Genomic DNA, 24,222 nt, shown 5'->3' with positions numbered 1-24,222 from the left:
TTCTACTTTTGTTAGAAATTTATCTTTTTTAATTTAAATATTCATCTATTTGTAAAATATTTAACTAATTTCATAAAAACATGTTTCTTTCTGGAGAAAATTATTCTCCTTTGTTTCAAAATTTAAAAAATTTGTAAAAAATGTATGTTTTTTGTTAATGCGTCTTTTTTAATAGAAAAAGAATCTTTGAATAAAAAATTTATTTTTTTTCTTAAAAATTTTCTCAGGAATTTCATCTGTTTTTGTTTAATTCGACGGGTTTTCGTTGAAATTCATAATTTAAGTGGAAAATTCGTCTTTGGTTGAAAATTCATCTACCCTGAAATTAAAAAAAAAAAAATTATAAGTAAGCATTTAATTACTTGACATAAAATTCAACTGTGTTTTAGCAAATTAGTTTTGTTATTGACAATTGGATTTTTCTAAAAGAAAAATTTAACTATTACATTTTTGGATTATAATTTATTTTTTTTTTTAGTTTAAACACTCATCTATTTGGTTGCAAATTTAAGGAATTGATTGAAATTTTATTTTTGTTCTTGAAAATGCGTCTTTCTTGGTAGGGTGATTTAAACGGACACAAACTTTCACAAACAAAAATCCAAAAAGGGTTTTAAAGATTTCAGAAATTTCATAAAAATGTAAAAAGGGTCCAATCGATTTTTTTTACAGATTTTAAATACTTTAAAAAAGTTTAAGGAATTCACGAAGGTTTCAAAATATTTCAAAGATTTCATGAATTCTTGAGAAATTGTTGAAATTGTTTATTGCATAAAATTCGTCTGTTTGTCTTTAAAATTTAACATTTTTTTATTAAGCTCAACTCTTTTGTAAACAATTGATTTTTTATAGAAAATTAATTTACACATTTTTTTTCTAAAAGAAAATTTAACTGTTGTATTCTTGGTTATTAATCAATCTTTTCCAATTTCAAAATTCAATTTTTTAGTTTAAAATCGATAAACTTGTTTGAAAATTTGTCTCCTCGTGTAAAAAATAATCTCTTTAGTTGAGAATTCAATTAATTAGTTGAGAATTTATGTGTTTTTTTAGAAGTCATCTTTATAATTGTAGTGAAAAATTGATCTTTTCAGTTGAAAATTTAACTACTTTCATGAAAACAATTTTTTGGTTGAAAGTTTTTTAAATAAACATTATAATAAACTTGAAAAGTTTGGATGAAATTCATTGTCTTTCTCAACTGTAAAATCTTTCTTGTTTTAAAATTCAATTTTTCCCATTTTAAAATTAATCTCCTTTGGTAAAAATTTAATCTTTTCTGGTTTAGTTTCAACTTTTTTAAAATAATAAATGAAAATCTTGTCAGGGTTGAAATAAAATCTTTTAAATTTTTGTTGAGATTTCTTCTGTTTCGTTTATGAATTTAACTACCTGGTCGAAGATTAATCTACTTTCTTAATTGACAAGAAACAGTAATGATTCAATTAACTAAAAAAATTTACTCGGTACGTGGTTCAAAATTTTCAAAAAAAAAAAATTGTACCTAATTTATGCGTAGCCCCTCAAGTTATATCTCAAAGTTAATTATATGATTCAAAAGTTGTTTCACATATCTCGGGTGTGGTTTATTGAAAAAATTAATAAAGTGCAAGGCCAATAGAGTTTGCTGCGCAAATGAAACAAGTTTGAAGTCTTGCTTAAGTTCGTGTGAAAATTGCAATGATTTTATAAAAACAAACGATAAAGTGGCAAGCCATTTTAACAGTCTTTCTGGATTTCTTACAGGAGATGTAATAAAAATCATTGAAGCACGATGATGATTCGACATTATAATGCGTGGCATGGTTACGTAAACATGTGCGAACAGCAGTTAAACCGACTTGCAAATTGCACATTTTAAACTCATGAAAATAACAGGTATTACAGAGGCTGTTCACCTTCAATTTTCTACCTTTACACTTTGCTTTCTTTTGTCATAAAAAAAAACTTTCTATGTTATCTTTATTATCCCTCTTTACTTAACATTTTCAGATAAAAACAAACATTGCAACATTCAATTCTTCATTGAATATTATGGAGTCCCTTTTTTCAAAGTCATTTCTTAATTGAAAAAAAATGGTTTGAAAACTTATTAGGTATAGTAAGATCGAGAATTTAGTTGGCTACAAAATGTTGCTTTCTTAAAGATTACAAAAGATTTGACAAATTCTAAAAAGATCTCACAAAGATGTCAAAGATTTCACAAAGGTGTTGTACATCAGGTTTTAAAGATTCCAAAGATTTTTTAAGATTTCAACCAATTTTACAAATATTTCAAGGATTTTCAAAATTTCAAACGATCTATAGAAGATTTCTAAAGATTTAAAAGATTTTAAAAATTTAACAAAGATTTCAGGGCTCTCCCGAATATTTAAAAGATTTCACTAAGGTCTGTACATCAAGTTTTAAAGATTCCAATGAGTTTTCAAGATTTTAAAATAATTCAAACAATTTTAAAAAGATTTCAAGGATTTCAAAGAATTCAAAAATTTCGCAAAAATCTTAAAGATTACAGCAAATTTTTCGAAGATTTTAACTATCTCACAAAGATGTAAAATATTCGACAAAAGTGTTGCACATTCGGTTTTAAAAATTCCAACGATTTTCCAAGATTTAAAATTATATCAACAAATTTCAGAAAGAATATAAAGATTTTGAAAAATTCAAGAATAAGATTTTACAAAGATTTGAACGATTTCACAAAGATGCTATACATCAAGTTTAAAAGATTCCAAAGAGTTTTAAAGATTTCACAGAATTTGTCAAATATTTCAAGGATTTTCAACATTCCAAACAATCCCAATAAGATTTCAAAAGATTCAAAAGATTTGAAAAAATTTAACAAAGATTATAAGGACTTTTATAAATTTAAGAATTTTTGCAAATATCTTAAAGATTATGGAAGATTTTACAACGATTTCAAATAATTTTACAAAGATTTTAAGGATTTTAAAGAGTTCAAGAATTTCACAAAAATTTTAAAGATTACAGCAAATGTTTAGAGATTGCAACGATCTCACAAAGATTAAAAAGATTTCACAAAAGCGTTGCACATCAGGTTTTTATAAGTTCAAACTATTTTTCAAGATTAAAATTTTGTTTTAAATTTCATAAAGATTATAAGGATCTTAAAAAATTATATAATTTTACAAAGATCTTAAAGATTACATAATATTTGATTAAGATTTCAAATATTTCAAAAAGGTGTTGTACAACAGGTTCGAAAGATTCCAAAGATTTTTAAAGATTTCAAAAATGTTTACAAATATTTCAAGGATTTTCAAAATTTCAAACGATTTAAGGAAGATTTCTAAAGATTTAAAATATTTGAAAAATTTAAAAAAGATTTCAGGGATCTCACGAATATTTAAAAGATTTCACAAAGGCGTTCTAAATAGAGTTTGAAATATTTTAAAGATTTTTAGATATTTCAAAAAATCTTACAAATATTTCAAGGATTTTCAAGATTTAGAACGATCTCAGAAGGATCACAAATGATTTAAAAGATTTGAGAAAATTTAACGAAGATTATAAGGATTTTGATAAATTCAAGAATTTTACAATTATCTGAAAGATTAAAGAATATTTTACAAATATTTCAAGGATTTTAAAGAATTCAAGAATTTCGAAATGATCTTAAAGATCACAGCAAATCTCACAAAGATTGCAACGATCTCACAAATATTAAAAATATTCCACAAAAGCGTTGTACGTCAGGTTTTAAAATTTCCAAAGATTTTTCAAGATTTTTAAATATTTCAAAAAATGTTATAAAGATCATAAGGAACTTAAAAAATTCAATAATTTTACAAAGATCTAAAAGATTAAAAAATGCTTGATAAAGATTTGAAAGATTTCACGAAGATGTTATATATTAAGTTTGAAAGATTCCAAAGGTTTTTAAAGATTTTCAACAATTTTACAAAGATTTCAAGAATTTTAAAGAATGCGAGGATTTCACAAACATTCTAAAGATCACAACAAATTTCACAATGATTTGAACGATCTCACAAAGATTCTACAAAAGCGTTGTACATCAAATTTTAAAAATTCCACCGATTTTTCAAGATTTTTAAGGATTTCAACAAAGTTCATAAGGATTATAAGGATCTTAAGAAATTCAAGATATGTAAAAAGATCTTAAAGATTAAAGCAGATTTTATAAAAATTTGAAAGATTTTGCAAAGGCGTTGTATATCAGGTTTTGAAGATTCCAGAGATTTTTGAAGATTTCAAACAATTTTAACAAAATTTTAAGGATTTTTATAGATTTTAAACGATCTCAAGAGATTTCAAACGATTTCAAAGATTTGAAAAATTTACCAATGAATTCGAACATTCAACAATCATTTGAGAGGTTTTACAAAGCCTTGTACTTCAGATTTCAAAGATTAAAGATTTGTAAAAATTTTTATAAATTTAAAAATATTTCAGAAAGATTTCAATGATTACTGAAGGTCTCACAAAAATTTCAAAGAATTCACAAAAATTACAAAGATTTCACAAAGGATTTTTACGTCACATTTGATATATTCTAATTTTTTTTCAGAAAGATTTAAAGGATTTTTAAGATCTCACACAAGCGTTGTACAACAGGTTTCAAAGATTTTTAAAGATTTTTGAGATTTCAAACGATATCAGAAAGATTTCAACAGATTTCCAAGATTTGAAAATTTTTAAAAAGTTTTCAGAGATCTCGCCAAGATTTAAAAGATTTCACAAAGGCGTTCTAAATAAAGTTTGAAATATTCCAAAGATTTTTAAGATGTTTAAAGATTTCAAACAATTTTACAAAGATTTCAAGGATTTTAAAGAATTCAAGAATTTTAAAAAGATCTTAAAGATTATAGCAAATTTCTCGAAGATTTTCACGATCTCACAAAAATTATAAACATCCTACAAAAGCGTTGTACATCAGGTTTTAAAAATTCTAAAGATTTTTCAAGATTTTTAAAGATTTCAAAACATTTTATAAAGATTATAAGGATCTTCAACACTTCAAGAATTTCACAAAGATTTTAAAGATTAAAAAATATTTTATACAGGTTTCAAAGATTTCACAAAAGTGTTGTACATCAAATTTTAAAGATTTTAAACAATGTTACAAAGATTTCAAAAATTTTAAAGAATTTAAGAATAAGATTTCACAAAGATTTCACAAAGGTGTTGCACATAAGGTTTCAAAGATTACGAAGATTTTTAAAGATTTTACAAAATTTTACAAAAATTTTAAGGATATTCAAGGTTTTCAAAGATTTAAAGGATTTGAGAAATTTTAACAAAGATTTCAGAGATCTCACCAAGATTTAAAAGATTTCACAAAGGTGTTTTGCATAAGGTTTTGAAGATTACAAAGATTTTTAAAGATTTCAACCAATTTTACAAATATTTCAAGGATTTTGAAGATTTCAAACGACGTCAGGAAGACTTCAAAAGATTTAATAGATTTGAGAAAATTCAGCAAGGATTTCAGAGATCTCATCAAGATTTCATAGATGTCATAGAGGGGTTGTACATAAAGTGTTAAAGATTCCAAAGACTTTTTAAGGTTTTTAAAGATTTCAAAAAATTTCACAAAGATTCCAAGGATTTGAAATATTTTAAGAAAGAATTTACCATGATTTCAAAGATCTCACAAAGATTTCACAAAGATTTTAAAGATTTCATAAGGGCGTTGTACGTCTGGTTTTATAGTTTTAAGATTTCTGAAGATTAAAAATCGTTATTAAAGATTTCACAAAGATTTCAAAAATTACAGAAGAACTCACTTAGATTTTAGCAATTTCACAAAGATTCAAAATATTTCACTATTTTGTTGTATATGAGATTTTAAAGATTCTTAAGATAATCAAAGCTTTGAAACATTTCGCGAAGATTTGAAAGACCTCGCAAAGGTTTAATTTAGGCCATATTCAACAGGTTCAAAGATTTCAAAGATTTTTGAAGATTTAACTATGATTTCAAAGATTTTAAGAGGTTTTAAAAGATTTCAGGGATTACAAAGATTTCAGAAAGATTTGGAAGATTACATAATGATTTTAAAGATTACACAAAGGCATTTTACATTAGGTTTTATATATTTCTAAAATTTATTATGATTTTTTAAGATTAAAAAAAATTCAGAATGATTTTAAGGATTTTAAGGGTTTTCAATGATCCCAGAAAGATTTTAAGGTTTTTAAAGATTTCACAAAGAATTTACAAAGATTTTAAAGATGTCACAAAGGCGTTGTACATCAGGTAATAAAAATTTCCAATATTTTGGAAGATTTAAAAAGATTTCAAAAGATTTCACAAATGTATAAAGGATTTTAAAGATTTCAATCATATTGACTAAGATTTCAAGGATTACGAATATTTCAAATAGAATTTCCAAAGGTTCAGAAGATTTCAAAAAAGGTGTTTCGCAGATTTTTGAAGCTTTTTAAATTTTTTTTTAATTTAATAAAGATTTCAAAGATTTCAAAGATTTCTAGGATTTCGAATATTTCAGAAGGAATTCACAAAGGTTCAGAAGATTTCAGAAAGACAGTTCACATCAGGCTTTATAGTTTGCAAAGATTTTGAAAGATTTCGTAATGATTTCAAAGATTTCAAAAAGTTCTCATAAATAATTCAAAGATTTCACAAAGGCCTTGCATATGAGGTTTTGGAAGGTTTCAAAGATGTTTGAAGATTTCAAAAGATTTCACATATGTTTAAGAGATTTTAAAGACTTCAATAATGTTCACTCAGATTTCAAGGATTTAAAAGATTTCAAGAATTTCGAATATTTTTGACAGAATTCACAAAGGTTCAGAAGATTTCGAAAAGGCATTTTACATCAGGTTTTATAGCTTCAGAGATTTTCGAAAATTTTTAAAAATTTCATAAATTTCACCAAGATTTCAAAGCTTTAAAGATATTTAGGATTTCGAATATTTTAGAACGAATTCACAAAGGTTCGAAAGATTTCAGAAAGACGTTTTACATCAGGCTTCACATATTGCAAAAATTTTGGAAGATTTCACAATGATTTTAAAGATTTCATTATGAGTTCAAAGATTTAAAAATGATTTTAAAAATTTCACAAAGGCATAAGATTTTATATATTAGTATGATTTTTTATGATTTTCAAATATTGAAAAAAAATTTACACCGATTTCAGGGATTTTTAATGTTTTCAACGATCTCAGAAAGATTTGAAGGTTGTTAAAGATTTCAAAGAATTTTACAAAAATTTCAAATCTTCTGAAGGTTTCATACGATCTCAGACAGAATTGAAGGATTTCAAATATTAAAAAAATTTTACATAGATTTCAAGGATTTGAAAGATTTCAAATGATCTCAGAAAGATTTCAAAAGGATTTCATGGATTCAAAAAAATTTACAACGATTTCAAAGATGAATAAAGACTTCATAAAGATATTTAGTTTCTCGCAAAAATTTCAAGGATTTCAAAGATTTCGCAATAACTTGAAAGATTTCACCAAGATATAAAATAGTTCTAAAAGATTCCATAAATGCGTTTAAGATAAGGTCTTAAAGGTTTCAAAGAATTTTGAAGATTTCAAAACATTTTACAGATTTCAAGGATTTCAAATATTTCACAAAGAATTTACAAAGATTTTAAAGATGTCACAAAGGCGTTATGCATCAGGTGATAAAGATTTCCAATATTTTAGAACTTTTAGAAAGATTTCACACGATTTCACAAATGTTTAAAGGATTTTAAAGATTGCAAGGATTTTGAATATTTCATACAGAATTTACAAAAGGCGTTTCACCTCAGGTTTTATAGCTTCAAATATTTTTGAATCTTTTCCAAATTTCAAAAAAATTCACAAAGATTTCAAAGCTTTAAAGATACATCGGATTTCACAGATTTTCGTTGACTTTTAAAGATTTCAAACAATTTTGTAATCATTTCAAGGATATAAAGATTTTAACAAAATTTACAATGATCTCAAGGATTCTACAAATTTCAAACAACTTTGGAAAGATTTCTCCAAATGTTTACTCAGATTTCAAGGCTTAAAGATCTTATAAAGACATTACAAAAATTTCAAGAATTTCAAATATTTCACAATCATTTCAAGAATTTAAAATAATTCGCAATGATTTCAATTATTTAAAAAGGTTATAAACGATTTCAGTGATTCGAAAGATTTTACAAAGATTTCAAAGATTTAAAAAAAAAAAAAAATCGCAAAGGTTTTAAAGATGCCACATAGGCCTTGTACATCAGGTTTTAAAGATTTCCAATATTAAAAAAAATTTTGAAAGATTTTACAAAGATTTAAAGAATTTTAAAGATTTCACTACGATTTTAAAATTAATACCCTCAATTTGTTATTGATTAAAAAAAATTTTTTCGAGAAATTGAAATCATCAGTTGGTGACAATCGACAATTTAAAAAATATTATTGAATTCTAAAATAAGCCTTAAAGTAGCTTCTAGTAAAATTTTACTTCACTTTTTAAATTAAAAAAAAGCTGTTCTGGAAAAACTTGATTGTTTGATCTCGAAAACCTGGAAAATGCCTTTAATTTTGTTCCTAAGAATCGCTGAACTACCTGATAAAATTAATTAATATTAAATTCACAATAATAAGCCCTAATACCAGTACGCTGATTAAAACTCTTTTCTCATTCAGAGTATTTAAAAAACCCTAACTCTCACATTCACAAAGAAGTATTAAAAAAATCTGTTGCTCCTCTGAATTAATTGGGAGCATAACGAATCGGGAAAAAAACTTTTGCGCTCGAGATCAAAAGACAGAATGATATGAAAGCTCGAGTTGGAAACTTTTTATGAACTAAAATAAAAAGTAGTAAAAAATAATTATCACAAAAAATGCTTTGAATCTAAAGAAGGGTGAGAATTTCGAGGGTGAGGGGAAGGAAATCAATAAGCCCGAGGCAGAAAAATCGGTGTCGTTTATACTTGTCAAAGGGATCGTACCCAGCGTCGATGACGAGTTTTTTTTATATTTAGAGTAATGGATAAAATGAAAAAAACCATTGCACCAGAAGTAACGACAGCTTTGCGCTCGTCATCGAGGACTCACTGTTAAAAGTACTTCTGTGAAAAATAAAATGAAAGATAATACAAATAAAAGGAAAATAGCATCGAAAATCTGCGGTAAAACGTAAAAAGTATACTTTGCTGAGTGCAAAGTGGACATAGGAAACCGAATCTGTCGACAAAAGCTGGCGTTACGTTTTTAAGCCTCTTTGCTGTTTTATGGATCAGCGGATTCTGCTTCAGCAATTTTTATAAAAGGAGGGTTTTCTAGATCTAGAAAATAAGAGGATTAGAGTAATTCATTCTTGTACAAAAATATCCAAAATATGATAAATAAACAATTTTCAAAATGCGATCCTTCATTCTCTATAAATTATGTAAATAATTGGTGGGGGGGGGGGGGCAATTTTCTAATGATGTCTTACATGGAAGTATTCATTAAAATGAAAATAATTTAAAATTAACTTCAATATTTATTTAAAATATTATTTTGCAGTCTATGAATGAGCAAAATTTCTATTTCTTTCCCCTTTTTCCAGAACAGAAAATTGATTTATTTTCGGTTAGAAAGTCTACTTTTAAGTTTCAGTTTAAGAATTCATTTTTTTGTTTGGTAAAAATTGCATTATTTAGTTTGAACTTTGTTTATTTTTTTTGAAAATTCAACAACTTTGTTAAATAGTTAATCCTTCTTATTAAATATTTGTCGTAAACAATAAGTTTTTCGTTAAAAATTCAACTTTTTTGTTAAACATTCATCCTCATGGTTTGCAAATTCATCTCTTTTTGTAGAAATTTTGTCTTTTAATTTTAAAAATACAACATCATTGTTGAAAATTACATTATGAAAAATTTTTCTCACCTTCTGTTTAGAATATTTCCAAAATTTTCTCAGGAAAAATATTTTTTTTTGTCCAAAAAGGTACTTTTCCCTAATTTTCGGAAAAATTTCGGAATCAATGGGAACTATTCCTGAACAAATCGGGAATATTTTTTAAATGTTAAGGAATTAACCAAATTATAGGAAAATGAGAATTAGAAGATTCCCTTATAATAAAACTTCTTGAATTGGAAAATTATCGAATAATAAAATTGCCGAACAGTTTGTAAAATTACCGAGTTTGAAAATGATCGAATTTAAGAAAAGAATTGCAATGAATATTATTCTTAAAGTGTTTTTAAATTATTTTAAAAAATTTTAATAACAATAATTTGGTAAGACGAATTTGAAAATTCCCGATTAACGAAATTTCCGAATTTACACAATTGGACAGTTGTTTGTAAATATTTTTTATTTATTAAAATTACAATTATCAAATATTTTTATCAACAAAGAAAACTATTTTTAATTTTTAAAGTTTGTAAATATATTGTTTGAATTTAAAACAGCAATTATGGAAAAAAATATATTTCTGGGAGAAAATTTAATTTCAATTACTGTTTTTTTATAATCAAACAAAAATTTTAGAAAATTTAAACATTTAAATAACTTTTCTATAAAATATTTGATTATTGTATTTTCAATCAACGAATAATATTTATAAAATATTTTATTTTCAACACTCGATCTTATTATTCGGGAATTTTCCTATTCGGAAATATTACAAACTGTTCGGAACATTTATTATTTGTGAATTATATTATCCGGAAATTTTGTTAACCACAAATTTTATAATTTGGAAAATTTCCAATTCAAACAATATTTTTTTAAACTTCAAACATTAAACCAAAAATTTCATAGAAAAAACGTTTAATTATTGCATTTTTAATAAATAAGTAATATTGATTAAAGAACAGTTTTTTTATTTTTTTCAATTCGGGGATTTTCTCATTCAGAATTTAGAAATGTTGTCATATTATAAACATATTTTCAAATAAAACTTTCATCCCATAGGATATTTTTTAAAATTATTATTTTAAATTCAAGCAATATTAAAACAAAGCATTAAAAAGAAAATTCTTTGACAAAAATGTTTGATTAAAATATTTTTTTTTAAATAAGTCATAATTACTAAAGAAGAATTTTTTTAATTCTTTAAATTGGGGAATTTAATTATTAAGAATTTTCTTTAAGGAATTTCATTATTCGGGAATTTAGAAATTTGGTAAAATCATAAACTATCAGGAATGTCCCAATTTCGTAATATTGAAATTTGTTTGGGAGTATTATTATTTTAGAATTTTCACACAATAACTATAATTATATAAAAAAAATTCTCTTAAGATTAGAATTGTTTATATTCTAAACAAATTTAATGAACAAATGCAGGAAGCAGGCATTATTCGATAGAAAAATTCGTTTTTTTCTATGTCAATTTTTTAATGAGGAACTTTATGAAAATTTTAGCAAAATTCATAATTTGTTGATTAATCTTATGATTTTTTTAAAACAAATATAATATACCAATGCATTATTCGGGCATTTGGTGGCAGAAAAATTCAGTTTTTTCAATGCTAGTCTTTTCAGTTGAAAACTTCATGACAATTTCAGCAACATTCGTAATAAGTTGATCAATTTTATGATTTTTGTAAAAAAAATTTAATGAACAAATGCATGAATCGGGCATTTGTCTACAGAAAAATTCGATTTTTTTTATGTTAACTTTTTTAATTACGAAGTTCATGAGAACTTCAGCAAAATTCATAATTTTTTAAATTAAATTTAATAAACAAATGCATTATTTATGCATCTGTCAACGAACAAATTTTTTTTTCGACGTCAGACTTTTAATTGGGACCTTCATAATAAATTTAGAAACATTCATGATGAGTTGATAAATTTTATGATTTTTTAAAACAAATTTAAGAAACGAATGCTTTTTAGGTTATTTGTAGAAGTTTCAGTGGTTTTGAAAAGAATCGAAAATAATTGAAATCTTGAAAAGAATTCAGAAAAAATTAAAACCAAATGTACATGTTTGAAGATTTCGAACAAAAAATGAGAATCCTTTTAAGAATTTTTAAAGGTTTTAAGAGACTAATAAAATTGTCTTAAGATTTGTGGTTAAATTTCAAATGATTTCTTTATTTTGGAAAAAGAAAATTGAATCAGAATTACAAAATTACATAAAAATTCTATTATGCTTAATAAATATTTAAAAGTTTTCAAGCAATTCAAAGTTAATTTGAAACTTGCGAAAAATGTCGGAAGAAGAATTTGGAAATTTTGGAAAAAGAAAATTAAATAAAAATAATAAAAATTACAAAAAAATTCTATTATACTTAATAAATATTAAAAAGTATTCAAACAATTCAAAGTTAATTTGAAACTTGTGAAAAAGTTCACTTTTTTAAATGTAAATTGTTGAAGATTTTGAAAAAAGAAGCTGAACTAAAGTTACGAAATTTTTTAAGAGATTGAACATTTTTTTGCCCTTAAAAAATTTTTAAACAAATTCAAAAAGTTTTAAAGTACATTTGAAATGTTTAGAAGTCTTAAGAAGATGCCAATAAATTGTTTATTTGAAAATTACAAAAATTTTCAAAAGAAATTGCGCATAAATGATAATCTGTTGTGGTTAGTAGAAGAAATTGATTTTCAATTACAATAATGAATTTTTGGCCAAATAATTAAATTTCCAGTCTGTAAAATAAATTTTCAACCAAAGAGGAAGCGAATTTTCAAGAAAATTTTTAAATCTTTAACCAAAAAGATGAAGTTTTAAAAAAGTACATTAATATGGAACAAAATTTTAATATTTTTCAAGAAATTGTTAAGTCAAAAGAAGAATTATTTACCAAGAAGGTTAAATGTTCTCGCCATAAATTAACATTTTTAACAAAATACAGGAATTTTAAACCTAGTTGAATTTTCAGGTAAAAAAATTAATTTTCAGCTCGAAAAAATAATTTTTAACTAAATAACTAAATTTGGAAAAAGGGTTTCTCACTACAATAATGAATCATTAACCAAATAAATCAATTTTTAACCAATTATTTCTACTTCGTACTGAGTACTTGAGTCTTCAACCAAAAAAGATGATAGTTTAACTGCAAATGATGTTAATTTTATACCAAAAATAGTTTAATTCAACAAAAAAAGATGAATTTTCAACAGAATAGTTCTTGGAATTCGTGAAATTCAAGGATTTCACAGAATTCACGGAATCTAAGGAATTCACGGAATTGATCGAATTTTAGGAATTCGTGAGATTCCAGGAATTCCTGATATTAAATGAATTCACAGAATTCATGTAATTCAAGGAACTAATGAAGTTTATGGGATTAAAAGAATTCACAGAATTAATATAACACTCGGAATTCCTCGAATTCACGTATTTTATGGAATTTGCTAAATTCATGGAATTCTTATATTTCATGAAATTCGCGAAATTCCTGGAATTGAAGGAATTTACAGAATTGATCGAATTTAAGGAATAAGTGAAATTCCATGAATTTGTGAAATTCAAGGAATGCACTGAAATCATGGAACTCACTGGTTTTGTCATATTCACTTAATTCTTAGAATTTATATAATTCGCGGAATTCATAGAATCCGCGAAATTCATAGAATTCGCGGAATTCATGGAATCCGCGAAATTCATGGGATTCACGGAATTCACGGAATTCATGGAATACACGAAATTTATGGAATGCCCGGCATACAAATGAAATTTAAGGAATTCATGGAATCCAAACAATTCACAGAAATTTATAGAATCCAAAGAATTCACAGAATTAAAAAAATTCAAAGAATTCACGGAATTTGTGCAAATTAAGGAATTAACGAAATACGTGTAAGTCCATAAATTCCATGTATTCCGTGAACTCTCTTATTTACCTAATTTCCATGAATTCTCTATATTCTATGAATTCCGTAAACTCCACGTATTCCTTGAATTTGATGAATTTATTCAATGTCGTGAATTGCTTGAATTTTATGAATTCCTCAAATTTCGTGACCTCCGTGAATCTTGCTAATTCCAAGAATCTCGAAAATTCTATGGCGTGAATTTCATCAATTAATTCTGTGTTTTTTATGAATTCCTTGAATGTCGTACATTCCGTGAATTCGGTAAATTTCTTGATTTCCGCGAATTCCGTGAATTCAATGAAATGCGTATGTTCCGTGAATTCCATGAGTTTCTTGAATTTCGTGAATTCGTTAAAGTGAGTGCATTGCCTGAATTTCTTGAATTCCGTGAATTTCATGAATCTTATGAAATACGTAAATTCCGGGTTTTATAGTAATTTCTTGAATTCAGCCATTTCTGTGAATTTCTTAAATTCCATGAATTTCTTAAATTCCATGAATTTCTTAAATTCCATGAATTTCTTAAATTCCATGAATTTCTTAAATTCCATGAATTTAAGGAATTCCATGAATATGCGCGTCATATACTATACATAAATGAAAGTTTTGCACCGTCAGAAAATTTCTTCCTTTGCGTCGAACAAGTTCCCTGAGTTATGATTTTCATTTTTTTTTTAAATTTTACACTTCAATGGATATCGAGTTACTGGCTACTAGACATGTGTTGTAAAATTTCAATACGTGTGAGGTATCCTACCAATGGCAACATATAGAAACCACAACATTTTGTATTATGTTTCGGAAATGAACTTCCAATACATGTTATGGAAGTTTCCAACAGAAATTTTTAACAGTGATATATACATATGCAAACATGCATGCATGCATACACACACACACACACACACATATATATATATAATATAAAAGTGAAAATAAGTGAGAATTCTGAAGGTTTTCCAAACCCGATTCCCTTAAAAAAGCCTTCTGTAATTAACGTACGCTTCCATAAATGTTTCGGAAAATTCCAAAAATCTACGGTATGGAAATGAGAAGTGTGGGAGGGTATGCATACGTAAGAAGAGAAAAAACTGTATGCAATTGCGGATTTGAGAAAGAAATGTTGGCGGAATGCACGATAGAAACATATGATTTCAATTTTCCCCATAAGGCTCTTAATTTCTCTTTTACATTTCTTCCTCGTCTTTATGGGGGAATAAATCACATCTTTCCTGCCGCCACTCATCGTTCTCGCTCAAAGAAGAGTAATTATCGGATATAATCTCTGGCAAAAATGTTTTCTTCGAATCTCGCGATTAACTTTTCTCAACAAAAAGATGTTTATATTGAGAGAGCAAGCGAAAGAGACGGAGAAATGCGGGAGCGCAATCCTGCACTCGGAGCTTTAATCACGGTGAATTACGTCAAGCGAGCGTATCCTTTTTTAGCGAAACATTTGTCTACCTTTGTAAGCAGACCGACTTCTTTATTACCCGCTTCCTTTTCAAAGTGACATGCGCGATCACTGGCACGTACCGACAATAATTAAAGAGGCACGACAAACATGATAGTATGATACAGTCTGACTCATTTTTCATAAACATCGAGAATCCTACTTATTGCGGAAAATTAGAATCGAATATTAAAATATTAAGGGCATGTGACACAGCTAAATACCTATATTACCGACATTACTTTATCAGTTCACTGAATATCTTTTTGAACCTAAGAACTTTTTTTGTAAATAAAATATTGAGCTGAATCGTTGGAAAATGTATTAGAGTGCAATAAAGTACGTTTAGGTACTGCATTTTGGTAGGAACTTCAATGAAAATTACTTCATCTTTTTTCTGAACCTCGACATTTTTTTAATAATCGACCTTTTTTTATGCATAAAATATCGGTCTCAAACTTTGAAAAATGCAAGAGCCGACAGAAAATTACGTTTAAGTACAAAGCTTAATAATAAAAGTTGTAAAAAAAATATTTCAAGTATCAATCCCATCGGCATCGGCCAGTAACGTTGTACACGAAAATACGAACCCTGGCGGCCACTAGACGAGGCTCTAGAGGGTCGTATTTTCGTGTACAACATTCCCGGCTGATACCGATGGGATTGATAGTTGGAATTTTTTTTTACATCTTTTATTATTAAGCTTTGTACTTAAAGGTAGTTTTCTGTCGGTTCTTGCATTTTTCAGAGTTTGAGACCCATATTTTATGTATAAAAAAAGTTCGAACATTCAAAAAATGTTGAGGTTCAGAAAAAAGATAAAATAATTTTCAGTGAAGTTCCTGCCAAAATGCAGTACCTAAACGTACTTTATTGCACTCTAATACATTTTCCAAAGTTTCAGCTTGATATTTTATTTACAAAAAAAGTTCTTAGGTTCAAAAAAACATTCAGTGTACTGATAAAGTGAGGTCGGTAACATAGGTATTTAGCTGTGTCACATGCCCTTAAGGCCGTAGCATGATATAGAAGGTACTAAAGGGGTTTCGAAAAATATTCAAGAACTAATTCTGTTGAAAATAAGGAGATAAATAAAAAATAAATTTTTAAAAATAATCCTATAGTTGAAAGCAGGTCGCAGCTTCCCATAGAGTAATATAAAAGTGAAACGGGCATGTTTTAGGTATCTGTTTACATTATTGGATGTAAACATTCCTAGCTATTAAGTTAGCGATCGTGCCGAATTCGAATAGAGCTCATTTATGGCTTTTAACATTTATTCAATCTTCAAACATTGTAATTATTTAAACAATTTTTAGAAATAGCTCTTCTTTAAAGAATTCGTTTGATTTATTATGTAGCGTTGTAAATTCACAAGAATGATTAATTATTTAAACAATTTTAATTTAAAAATTAAGAGTTTAACTTTTTTCTACGAGAGAGTTTGTTCACGGAGTCAACTAAAACTTCTATGTTGCTTTTCAAAAGAACTAATAATTATTTAAACACTTTTAATAAAAAATTAAAAGTTTGCCCTTTTTTCTACGAGTCAATTTGTTTACGGAATCAACTAAGAATGTCTATCCGATGACTCTTTTATAGGTTGCTTTGTAAATTTACAAGAACTTTAATTATTTAAACAATTTTAATTAAATAATTAAGAGTTCGCCCTTTTTTACGAGTCAATTTGTTTACGGAGTTAACGAAAAAAGTCTATCCGGTGACTCTTTTCTATATTGCTGTGCATATTTACAAAAAATATTATTTATTTAAACAATTTTAATTACAAGATTAAGAGTTTGCCCTTTTTTCTACAAGTGAATTTTTTTACGGAGTCAAATAAGAATGCCTATTTTTTATTCTTTTGCTTTTAAGTCTTTTATTTTTTCTTTGCAAATTTACAAAAACACTATTAATTATTTTAAAAATTTAAAGTTTGGCCTTTATCCTACAAATGAATTTGTTTTCGAACTAAACTAAGAATGTCTATCCGATGACTTTTTTCTAAATTGCTTTGTAAATTCACAAGAACTATTCATTATTTAGACGATTTTAAATAAAAAATTAAAAGTTTGTCCTTTTTTTACAAGTATATTTGTTTACGGAGTCGACTGAGAATGTCTATCCGGTGACTCTTTTCTATATTGCTTTGCAAATTTACGAGAACTATTAGTTATTTAAACAATTTTATTTTAAAAATTAAGAGTTTGACGTTTATCCTACAAGTTCATTTGTTTTCGAAATCAACTAGGAATGTCCATTCGATGACTCTTTTCTATGTTGCTTTGTAAATTTACAAGAACTATTAATTAACAATGATAACAATAAAATATTTTAGTTGAATAATTTTAAAATTATTTAAATAATACGTATTTATTCAAGTAAAAATTTTACGTAAAGAAAAGCAGGATAAACATCTTATCTCGATAAATTTTAATATTTTCAAGTCCTAATTTGTTTATTATAAATACTCGCAAATATTTAAACAAATTTAAATTCTTAAAATCATTTTTTTACATATTTTACTTTGTTATAAGCAATTGAATATCATTTTAAAAAATACTGGGTATTCCTAAATCAACGATTAATGATTTTTTTTTTAATTTTCAAAAAGCGTCAATAAACCAGAATGTTACTTCAAATTCAAATTTGTCACTTATGTGTTTTTTTTGGGGGACCTATAATAGTGGCTTAAAATTATTCAATCATAAAATTAATGATTGATTATTATTCTTTGATTCACATTATCGCGTTTAAATATTATATTAACAAAAATCTGACTTTTTCCCAGGTTAAATCAATGGGAAACTTCATGGTTCTTGCGCCACCTCTAAATATTAACCGATATTGCTCAAATTTGAAAGAGAAATTTTTTACGATTTTCCATGATTTTACTTTTTTAAGTTAAATTGGAAGAAATTTGGATAAAGACAATATAGTGATGAAGACATTTTTTTTGAGATTATTATTGTTAATATTATAAACAAACATAATAAAGAAATGCATTGATAAGCCTTTTGTCGAAAGAAAAGTTCGTTTTTTCTTCAAGTCCTTTGTTTTAATTAGGAACAGTTTGATGATTTTAGAAAAAATTCTTAATTTATTGATTAATCTTATGATTTTTCAAACAAAATTATTTATAAACAAATGTATTATTAGGTTATCTGTCTAGAGAACAATTCGTTCTTTTAATGCCAGTCCTTTCAATTGGAAACTATATTACAATTTCAGCAACATGCATAACTAGTTGATTAATTTTATTTTTTTTTAAACAAATGCATAGATCAGGCATTTTTCGACAGAAAAAATTGTTATTTTGGATGGCAACTGTTTTAATTAGAAACCTCATGATAATTTTAGAACAAGCTCTTAATTTATTGGTCCCTTTTATGATTTTTTCAAATGAATTTAACAAACAAATACATTATCCAAGCACCTGCCGAGGGAAAAATTGTTTTTGTTGTTGCTATGTCACTTTTTTTAAGTTTTTTTAGGATTGGCATTCAAGAAGAAACGAATTTTTCTGCAGACAAATTCCCAAATAATGCATTTTTTTATTCATTTTGTTTTGAAAAATCATAATAATGATCAACAAAATTATAAATTTTTCTGAAATTATCATAAAGTTCCTGATTAAAAAAGTTTTCATTGAAAAAAAACTAATTTTTCTCTAGACAAATGCTTTATTAAAAATCTTTTGTTTATTAAATTAATTTTAAAAAATTATATAATTATTCAACTAGTTATTATGTTGCTGAAATTGTCATCAAGTTTTCAAGTGAAAGGACTGGTATTAAAAAAAGGATTTTTTCTGCCAACTAATGTCCGAATAATGCATTTGTTTTAAAAAATCATAAAATTATACAACGAATAATGAATTTTTCTAGAATTGTCATAAAGTTCCTAGTTTAATAAAAATGACATAAAAACAAATTTTCCCGTCGAAAAATAGCTGAATAATGCATTTGTTTATATTATTAACAACAATAATATCTAGAAGAAATTTCTTCATTATTATATTGTTTTTATCAAAATTTCTTGCAATATAACTTTAAGAAACCTAAAATTATGGAAAATCGTAAAAATCATTCTTTTAATAAATAATTTATTTATAGTGTTTGTTTAATATATAATATTTGTATATCATTAACTAATTTTACGTAATGAAACTCAGTCGATTTTAACAATTTTCATGTTTAATTATTTATTTATAAAAAAATTGGAAGCCTCATTTCAAACTCCGGCTGGATAAGGAGCAAATATTAAAGTAATCATGAAAAATAAAATTTATACATTATTTTGCAATATCTGAATAAGTGGTACCAACCTGAGGTGCAGAAATAAATATATATTATTTTGATATAATAGAGTTGCACATGTGTATAAAAATTAACATTTTAGACAAAATCGAGTGCGAAGCAGAAAGAGCTTTAACAAAAGAGAATTAACAATCACCAACTTGCAGTTGTCAAAGCTCAAACTTGCGAGCGTAGCGAGGATTAAATAAAAAAAATTTTTTAAGTTGAATGTGATTCTCTGGATGTGTGATACGTTTCAAATCCTTGCCAATCGATATCCAAAGACTCTTCTGATAATAAAACATGCAACACTTTGAAAGTTATCAACTTAGTCCAATTTTTTTCAGGAAATTTGATTTTCTTAAAAGGTACATTTACTTTAATGAAAAATGGTACATTTTTTCTCCTAATATCAACTGCAAGGCCATTATTCGAAATTAATTATATTCTTAATTATCATAAGGCATGAATCGTGAACATGTAGACGCAATGAAGAGAGTGAATTTATAGAAGCAAATTCTTATTATTTCCCGAGAGGGAGAAAAATTTATATTTCATGAAAGGGCTTATCTCTTACCCCTGCGTTCAACTTGGCGCAATTATCTCGCACGCATATTCATAATCACCCCTGCAAGCCGCTAAAAGTAATTATATTTACTTCGCGCGCTTAGGCATCATTATCGTTTAAAAATAACAACCTGGCTCACGGGTTTCATGATTTATAGGCGATTACATCAGGCACAATGCTATATCATTTCCATTCTAAATAATTATTATTATTTTGAGGCGCGGGGGGGGGGGGTCAACCATTTTTCTATTCTGTATATATTTGAGACTGATCTTTAATTAATTAATTTAATTCAAGTGCAATAAATTAAAATAACTTTAATATTTATTTGAACTATTATTTTTAGTCTATGAATGATCAAAATTCCTATCTATCGCATGATCTCTACCCTTTACTCGATTTTTTTCAGGATTGAAAATTCAAATAGCAAGTTTATTTTTTTCGGTTGAGGAATGTGCTCTTAAATTTCAGGATAAAAAATCATTTTTTTAAATATATACACCTGGTATTATTTTGTTTAAAAATAATTTATTTTGGTAAAAATTCAGCAATTTTGTAAAAAAAGTCATCGCTTTTAGATGATAATTTGTCATGATCAAACAAATTTTTTGTTTAAAATATAACGATTTTATTAAACATTTGTCATTTTTATTTGAAAATTTATCCCTTTTTGTAGAAATATACCTTATTGATTTGAAAATCAAACTATTTTATTGAAACTGCTTGTATTTTGTAAAAAATTCGTATTAATTGGTAGAAAACTACTCCTCTTGATTGAGAATTCACTATTTGTTTTAATTTTTTGTATTTTCGGATAATTTCGTATTTTTTCGTTAAATTAAAGTGGTTTTAATTTTAAAGAAAATTTAATTCTTTGAAATATCAACTATTACATATTTTTTTACAAATTAATCTTTTTAGGTTTATTGAAGATTTATAATTTTAGTGAAAATTTAATCCCTTTGTTTGAAGATTGAACTTCCTTGTCAACACATTTTTTTTGGTTAAGCAATATTTTTTTAAAGTGAACGTTTAATTACTTGGTTCAAAATTCAACTCTTCGAGTAAAGTTACACTATTTTATTAAAAAATTATTTTTGTTAGTTGAAGCTTTATAATTCGAGTCGAAAATTCAACAGTTCTGTTGAAAATTCAACTATTTGGTAGAAATATTTTTATTTTGTTGTTGAAAATACGATAATTTTGTGGAAACATCGTATTTTTTTGTTAAATTCAACTCGTTTTAATGTAATATATATATTTTTCTTTTTGAAATATCAACTATTACATTTTGATTAAAAATTAATTTTTTCAGGAAGAAAATTTAACTTATTGGCTGAAATTTGAACTGATTTCCTAAAAATTATAATATTTTTATTGAAGACTCATAATTTTATTTAAAAATGAAACTATTTATTTTTAGATTAATCTCAACTAGGTGGTAGAAAATTTCACTTTTTTATGGAAGATTCGTTTTTTTTGTAATTAAAAATTGATTTTCCAATTTGAAATTTAACAATTCCATTTTTTGATAATTTTTTTTAGTTTAACAATTTATCTATTTGGTTCAAGATTTCTTTAGTTTATCGAAAACTTCTAATTTGAATTTTGTCAATAAAAATGTAATTGTTGCATTTTTTGTTCAAATTTAAACTTCTTAGTTTCAAAATTAAACTATTAGATTAAAAAATATGTAATTTGTTGAAAATTTGTCTTTTTTGTAAGAAATGCTTCTCCATGCTTGAACATTCAATTAATTAGTTCAAATTTCCTTTTTTTGGTTAAAAATTTGTCATATTTTATGAGGAAAGTAATTTTCTGGTTTGAAAATTCATTCTTTTTTTTTGTTTAAAAATGTAAATGTAATTTTTTTACTGAAAAATCTTTCTGGGTTCAAAATGCAACTCGTGTTGTTATCTTTCTTTGGTTCAATTTAATTGTTTGTTTATTTCAAATTAAAGTGATCTTTTTGGTTAAAAATGGAACTAATTCAATAAAAAAAATGGTTTAAAAATCTTTTTTTTTAAGTTAACATTTCATTAATTGCTTGAAAATTCAACTGTTTCGTTGAAAATTGAACTTTTTTTTAGAAAATTTGTCTGTTTGTTAAAAAAAATCAACAATTAGATAATTCAACTATTTTGACGAGAAAAGAAATTTAATTAAAAATTATTTTATTCTAAAAGAAAATTTTTTCACTTCATTTTTGGTCAATGATTGATATGGAGAATTCGTATTCTCTAGTAAAATGTTAATATTCACGATTGAAAATTCATCTTTTTCGTTAAAAACTCAACTGTTTTGTAGAAATAATATATTTTGAGTTAAAAATTTATCTCAACTAGCAGAAACTTCTCTTTTTTCTTTTGGTTTAGTGACGACGTTTTTTCATTTGAAATTAAATTTTTTTTTGAAAATTTAATTACTTTGGTAAAAATATAATTTGTTGTTGTTAAATCTTTTTCCCCGATTGAAAATTTAATTAGATGGATGGTTGAAAATGTAACTGTCTGGATGAAAAATTTTTTTTTTGTGAAAAATTTGTCTGTTTGTCTTAAAAGTTTAACAATTAAGTAGACAACTCAACTAGTTTGTAAAAAATTTAACTATTCTGTAGACGAAAATTTTCATTGAAAATTATTTTGATGAAATAATTCATCCTTCTGGTTACGAACTCAACTCTTCGATGAAAAACTAAATTGCCTTCTTAAAAATTAACTTTCCTGATGAATATTCACGATTTTAATGAAAAATTCATGTCTTTGGTTGAAAATGGAACTGCTAGGAAAAAAAATTTTTTTTTTTGTCAAGTTTTAATTTTTTAAGTGAACATTTAATTACCTGGTTACAAATTTAACTTTTTGTAGAAAATTCATCTGTTTCTCTTGGAAATGCAACAATTCGGTAGAAAATGCAAATGTTTTGTACAAAATTTAACAGTTTCGTAGATAATCAGTTTTTTTACTAAAAACTAAGTTGTTCTGTTAAAAGAAAATTTAACTGTGCCATTTTTGATACTATTTGGTTGGAAATTTACGCATTTTGTTAAAAATTCGTTTATTATTTTTTTCCTCGTAGAAAATTAATCTCTACAAAAATTGAACTGTTTGGTTGAAAATTGTTTTTTTTTTCTAAAAGAAAATTTTACTCTTTCATTTTTGTTTAACGATACCTTTTTAATTTCAAAATAGAACCCCTCGGTTGAAAATTTATATATTTTGTATAAAATTTGTCTTCTTTCGTAGAAAATTTATTTCTTCGGTTCAACATTAATTTCTTTGGTTGAAAATTGAATTACTAAGAAATTTTTTTTTTTTTTGCTAATTTTTTTAAAGTGAACATTCAAATACTTGATTTAAATTTAACTTTTCTATTAATTGATCTTTTTTAGTTTCAAAATTCAACTCTTAGGTTGAAATTTGATATAATTTGTTGAAAATTCAAGTAATTGGTTCAAAATTTATATGTTTTTTAAAAAATTTAGATTTATTAGTTAAAACCTTTTTAAAATATTAAGGAGAATAAAAAAGGTGGGGGTTTCAAAAAAATCCTCTATATTTTTTTCTTCAAATTTTGAAAACATGAAAAAAAATATTTTTGGGAAAACTCCACCTTTTTTATTCTTCCAAATATTTTCGAAAAGTTTCTACTAATATAAAAAAGGCATTTTAACAACATCATGCGAGCTAAACCATTTTTGAGATTGGATGAATTTTTTTTCGTAAACATATAATTTTTGTATTTTTTTCGTAAACTATAAAAGGTATCTCAAATAATTTATTTTATTATTATTATTTGGATTTTATTTTCTTATTAAGAAAATGTAGAAAACTCGATTGTTAGAAAAAAGAATTTTCCTTTAAATTTAAAATCACTTCATAATAATATATGCATAATCCAAGGCTTTATTTTTTTAATTCTAACATTTCAGATTAAATTAAAGTTTCATAACAATCGAACACTTCTAATTTGCACACGAAATTTGACTAATTTTGAGAGAATATTCAAAAATATTTTAAAAATTGACACTAAAATCTAAAAGGTTTTAAGGACAAATTTTTTCCATTTGAATGATTTTCTAAAAATTGTAGAAAAAAAATCGATTAATTTTAAACCATATTTTGAAGTTCTGAAAACAATTTT

The sequence above is a fragment of the Belonocnema kinseyi genome, chromosome 9 (assembly GCF_010883055.1).
Source record: "Belonocnema kinseyi isolate 2016_QV_RU_SX_M_011 chromosome 9, B_treatae_v1, whole genome shotgun sequence".
Taxonomy (NCBI): domain Eukaryota; kingdom Metazoa; phylum Arthropoda; class Insecta; order Hymenoptera; family Cynipidae; genus Belonocnema; species Belonocnema kinseyi.
Note: the sequence above shows the minus strand (reverse complement) of the source record.